Below are 5,047 nucleotides of genomic sequence, written 5' to 3' on the forward strand. Positions count from 1 at the left end.
AAAAAAAAAAAAAAAAAGTAGCCAAGCAAGACACTTTTGAGAAAATAGAACAATGAAGTATCCGGCCCAATCAAAATGTTATAAAGCGATAGTAAATTACATATATGGTATTGGTGTGGGAATAGAGAAATTGAACACTTAGAATGGATTAGACAGCAAGCAATACTTCTGTGTCTATGTGGGAATTGGTATAGGATAAAGGGGGCACTTGTGCAGTGGCACATGCCTGTAATCCCAGCACTTTGGGAGGCCGAGGCAGGAGGACCACTTGAGCTCAGGAGTTCGAGACCAGCCTGGGCAACACAGCAAGACACCTGTCTTTACTAAAAATACAACAATTAGCCTGGTGTGGTGGCACATGCCTGTGGTCCCAACCACTCGGGAGGCTGAGGTGGGAGGTTTGCTTGAGCCAGGAGGCAGAAGTTGCAGTGAGCTGAGATCACGTCACTGCACTCCAGCCTGGGTGACAGAGTGAGACCCTGTCACCAAAAAAAAAAAAAAAAAAAAGGGAGGCTGCAACTCCCATCTCTTTTGAAAAAAGATAGGGAAGCTGGGTGCAGTGGCTCATACCTGTGATTCCAGTGCTTTGGGAACCTGAAGATTGCTTGAGCCCACGAGTTTGAGGCCAGCCCAAACATCGTAGCAAGACCCCCGTCTTTACAAAAAAATACAAAAATTGGCAGAGTGTGGTGGCATGTGCCTGTAGTCCCAGCTACTCTGGAGGCTGAGGTGGGGGGATCACTTGAGCCCAGGAGGTCAAGGATGTAGTGAACTGTGATTGCACCACTGCACTCCAGCCTGGGTGACAGAGTGAGAGTCTGTCTCCATATTTCAATCAATCACTCTAGTAGGAAAGACTAACTAGATTGAGGCTAAAGAAAAAAGTTTTAAAAATCATGGAAGAATTTTAATTTTCCTCATTGATATCCTTAAACCACACTTCATTTCCAAATACACACAATAACAAAGTCATACTTACACCTAACATGGTACAACTATCCTGCATGCAACCAAAAACACACCAACTCTTCCCCAGGAGAAGATACAAAATCCCTGGATAATGTTCATTCTTCTCTTTTGATATCCTGTAACCTAAATACCGTAATATAAAGTTAACTATTATTTTATTTATTTGTTTATTTTGAGACAGCGTCTCACTCTTATCACCCAGGCTGGAGTGCAGTGGTACAATCTCGGCTCACTATAGCCTCCACCTCCTGGGCTCAGGCAATCCTCCCGCCTCAGCCTCCCCAGTAGCTGGGACTACAGGTACATGCCACCACCCCCAGCTAATTTTTTTGTATGTTTTATAGAGACAGGGTTTTGCCATGTTGCCCAAAGTGGTCTCAAACTCCTTGGTCTCAAGTAATTGCCTGCCTTGCCCTCCCAAAAAGGTGGGATTATAGGCGTGAGCCCCCGCACCTCACTTAAATTATTAATACATCTCATGTTAGATGATAAGGGAATAAGAGGGAAGAAAACAAAAATATTTGGTTAATCTATATACAAACATTCATAACAAAATAAGGAAGAAATACTCATAGTTATTATTGTCCTCATTTCTGCAACTGGTCATGTGGTCAGAGCTGGTCTTTAGAATTCCCTTCCTCCGGGGCCGGGCGCGGTGGCTCAAGCCTGTAATCCCAGCACTTTGGGAGGTCGAGGTGGGCGGATCACCTGAGGTCAGGAGTTCGAGACCAGCCTGGCCAATGTGGTGAAACCCCATCTCTACTAAAAAAAATACAAAAATAAGCCGGGTGTGGTGACGGGCACCTGTAATCCCAGTTACTCGGGAGGCTGAGGCAAGAGAATCGCTGGAACTCAGGAGGCAGAGGTTGCAGTGAGCTGAGATTGTGCCACTGCACTCCAGCCTGGGTGACAGAGGGAGACTCCGTCTCAAAAAAAAAAAAGAAAAGAGAAAACAGCTCTCACCTCCCGCAGGACCCAAATCCTCTCTCTCTCTAAGCACCGTCATCCACCACGTGGCTGGGCCTGGCTCCCAGGACCAGTCCAGTCCTCTAGTGCCTTATCTGAGGCTGCAGCCACCAGTCTCCACCCCAAGGAGACAGCCCCTGCCCCAGATGCTCCTTGGCCTCCTCAGTGCAGCCACCAGGTGTCCTGACAGAAGCACAGGCTGTAGCCCCATTTCCCTGGTGCCTGCAGGGCTAACCCCCACGGCAGCCCAGGAGCTCTGGCCTGCAGGCCCGCGGCATGGGGCATCGGAAGACTGCAGAACTGCTGGACTTACCCTGGGTGACAGTCCATTGTTGGCCCCTGGGTTGAATCAAGATAGTACTTGTAGCTAGATGGATGGACTCCCCTTTGAGGGATGCTTTTAGCCAGGGGACACTGTGAGAGGAAGGTTCCTCAACCCAGTCTGGCCGGTGGTGTCTGTCCCTTGCCTGAGACCACAGCTTCTCCAATAGCAGATTCACAGGCTCCACCAAGTGGAAGCACCTGGAGCAGTCTCTGCCGTCCAGTGGGGAAGCCAGGCCCCAAGACAGAGCTGGGGGAGAGCCCACCACAGCCACCGCTTTTCCACCTCAGCAGCCCAGGCCTCCTGACCCAGCCCTGCCCGGACAGTGGGCTCCCCTCACCCGGGAAGCTGGAATCCTCCTGCCTGAGAGGAAGCAGACAGCACAGGGACACTCCTGCCACCTCGGGGTCAGCCTCCAAGCTGGTGCAGGTGTCGAGAGTGGATTCCAGAGGGAGGCCCTGGTCCCAGCACGCAGCAATCCTGGTAGCTCTGCAGAGAAGACAGGAACCCGAGAAGGAACTAGGGTAGGAGGCGGCCATAGTCCCCTTGCCACATAGAGGTGGGCTTCTCCCAGCCATGGTGTCCCCTCTGCCTCCCCTCCCCTGACCCTCCTGTCTTCCACGTGGAGATGGTCCCACAGTGTCAGCACCAGCACCATGGGCTTGGACCCCCTGGACTGAGGCAGCTGTCCTAGGGCTGGGGGTGCAGCCCGAAGGAATGGAGACCACACTCATGGCTCAGGTCTGCCGGGGCCGGCAGTGGGTTGGGGAAGAAGAGGGCTCAGGCCCAGCAGGAGTGGAAGCCCCTGCCACTGCTACTACCCACTCCAAAGCTTTAAGGAAGATGAAGTGAGACCCCTCCCCTTAGGCCTGGGGAGCCATAGGGCTGGCTTCTCTGTGGGTGCGCGGACATGGAGTTGGGAGCTGGGAATCTATTTTTTGTATTATGTTTTGTGCTACTGTAGTTTTGGTGTGGCACTATTGTAGTGGAAATAAAGTACTTGTAAGGAGGGCAATGTGTCTGGGTGTCTGTCCTCCCAGGGTGCTGTGTGTCCTGAGGCCGGCACAGGGCTGCCCACCCTAGCTTCTCCAGGGCTGGGCGCACTTGCCCATGAGAGCAGGGACCTTGGACCCTGACAAATGCCAGAAGGTTGCTCAGTACCTGTGCCCCCAGCCACCCGTCCTTCACCTACAATTGGGTGAGCACCCCCTGCTGGTGAGAATGATGCACATCACCACCTGCGTCCAAGAGGTCTCCTGGTAAAAATAATTTTTCTGTTATCTTCGAGCAAGGGAGTTTCCAGGTCTCAGATGCTTGGGCAGGGAAGGCAGTAGGGAAAATCAAAGAAAGATTCAAGGAGGGCCGGGTGCGGTGACTCATGCCTGCAATCCCAGCACTTTGGGAGGCCGAGGCAGGTGGATCACTTGAGGTCAGGAGTTTGAGACCAGACTGACCAACGTGGTGAAACCCCAGCTCTACTAAAAATACAAAAATTAGCCAGGTGTGATGGTGCACACCTGTAATCGTAGCTACTCGGGAGGCTGAGGTGAGAGAATCGCTTGAACCTGGGAGGCGGAGGTTTTAGTGAGCTGAGATCGCACCACTGTACTCCAGCCTGGGCAGCAGAGCGAGACTCCATCTCAAAAAAAAGAAAAAGAAAGAGCCGGGCACAGTGGCTCACGCCTGTAATCCCAGCACTTTGGGAGGCTGAGACGGGTGGATCACTTGAGGTCAGGAGTTCAAGACCAGCCTGGTGACAATGGGGAAACCCTGTCTCTGCTAAAAATACAAAAATTAGCTGGGCACAGAGGTGCACGCCTGTAGTCCCAGCTACTCAGGAGGCTGAGGCAGGAGACGCGCTTGAACCTGGAAGGCAGAGGTTGCAATGAGCCAAGATCGCGCCACTGCACTCCAGCCTGGGCGACAGAGCAAGACTCTGTCTGAAAAAAAAGGACAGAAAAGTTCAAGGAAGAGTCTCTGATGGTCACTGTACCTCCTGGGGTTTGCATATGTTTTTCACTCTGCCTGGAATGTTCTTGCCTGATAAACTACCCATCCTTGAAACCCCAGCTCAGCATCTCCTCCTCTAGGAAGCCCTTCCTAACCTCCCAGTCAGTATCAGGAAACTCACACAGGCTTCTATCAGAGTGTATGAGTTTGCTAGGGCCACCCTAACAAAGTACCACAAACTTGGGAGCTTGCATAGCTCCCAGTTCTGGAGGCTCAAAGTCCAAGATCGAGGTGTTGGCGACATTGACTCCTGAGGGCTGTGAGGAAGACTCGGTTCCAGGCTCTCCTAGCTTCTGGCAACTTTTGGTGCTCCTTGGCTTGTAGAAGCATCACCCGGGCCTCTGCCTTCATCTTCATATGGTATTCTCCCTGCAGGCATGCCTGTCTCTGTCCAAATTTCCCCCTTTTATGAAGACACCAGTCAGATTAGGGCCAACCCTAATAACCTCATTTTAGCTAATTACATCAGCAATGACCCTATTTTCAATTTTTTTCTTTTTTTTTCTGAAACAGTTTTGTTCTCATTGCCCAAGCTGGAGTGCAATGATGTGATCTCGACTCATCGCAGCCTCCACCTCCCGGGTTCAAGTGATTCTCCTGCCTCAGCCTCCCGAGTAGCTGGGATTACAGGCACACAATACCACCATGCCCGGCTAATTTTTTGTATTTTTAGTAGAGATGGTGTTTCTCCATGTTGGTCAGGCTGGTCTCAAACTCCCAACCTCAGGTGATCCGCCCACCTCGGCCTCCCAAAGTGCTAGGATTACAGGGGTGAGCCAC

General features: G+C 51.6%; 1 protein-coding gene across 1 annotated transcript in view; it reads left to right on the forward strand.

The window, feature by feature from the left end:
* ECE1 (endothelin converting enzyme 1) overlaps nt 1-3,267 on the forward strand; it is an 89,163-nt gene extending 85,896 nt beyond the window's left edge. Inside the window, exon 20 of the mRNA XM_011933976.1 lies at nt 1,659-3,267. The gene's annotated coding sequence lies outside the window, so the exon portion shown is untranslated. The remainder of the gene's footprint in view (nt 1-1,658) is intronic.
* The last annotated feature ends 1,780 nt before the right edge of the window (nt 3,268-5,047 follow it).

The sequence above is a fragment of the Colobus angolensis genome, unplaced genomic scaffold (assembly GCF_000951035.1).
Source record: "Colobus angolensis palliatus isolate OR3802 unplaced genomic scaffold, Cang.pa_1.0 Scaffold130, whole genome shotgun sequence".
Taxonomy (NCBI): Eukaryota; Metazoa; Chordata; class Mammalia; order Primates; family Cercopithecidae; genus Colobus; species Colobus angolensis.